The sequence below is a fragment of the Bison bison genome, unplaced genomic scaffold (assembly GCF_000754665.1).
Source record: "Bison bison bison isolate TAMUID 2011002044 unplaced genomic scaffold, Bison_UMD1.0 scf7180017623559, whole genome shotgun sequence".
Taxonomy (NCBI): domain Eukaryota; kingdom Metazoa; phylum Chordata; class Mammalia; order Artiodactyla; family Bovidae; genus Bison; species Bison bison.
The window spans coordinates 1-510 of record NW_011452793.1 but is presented as its reverse complement, the minus strand read 5'-3'; the positions used below and the strand labels follow the sequence as shown (position 1 = coordinate 510).

Sequence of the window (510 nt, the reverse complement as noted above, 5' to 3'; positions counted from 1 at the left end):
TCCAGTCTTCAAGGGGGATATCAGCCTGATTCTGCTCTGTAATTATTGCAGAGCTCCAATTTGCTTTATCCGTGTCAACAGTTCCCCTCGCTCATGAATATTTACTAGATCAGTGCATCCACCTATGCAGTCTTTACCGATGAAGACCCAAGGTACCGTTCTGGCTCCTGTGAGCTGTTGCAAGTAATCTTGTATCTCACTGGTGTCACCGTTGGCACCAATTAGATACAAGATTTGGATATCAACAAATTCCAAAAGCCCTTGTTCGAAGGGCAGTTGACTGAGGAGCTCCTGAGTCCTTCTGAAGTAGGGGCAGGTGGGCTTGATGAACATGACCACCTTCGCAGACTGGATCTTGCTGTTCATGAATGCTTGAGCCATGCTGCCTCTCCTGGGAGGACACCTTAACTGCCAAGAACTGACTTTTATATTAGTATTTTATAGATTGGTGAGCATAAATACCAGTGATAATTTCTAAAACCTTTGCTTTCTTAGAGAGAACATTTTAGG

At 44.1% G+C, this 510-nt stretch overlaps 1 pseudogene; it reads right to left on the bottom strand.

Annotated features, from left to right (window-relative positions):
- Positions 1 to 42: 42 nt before the first annotated feature.
- LOC104982848 lies at positions 43 to 381 on the bottom strand (annotated as a pseudogene).
- Positions 382 to 510: the final 129 nt, after the last annotated feature.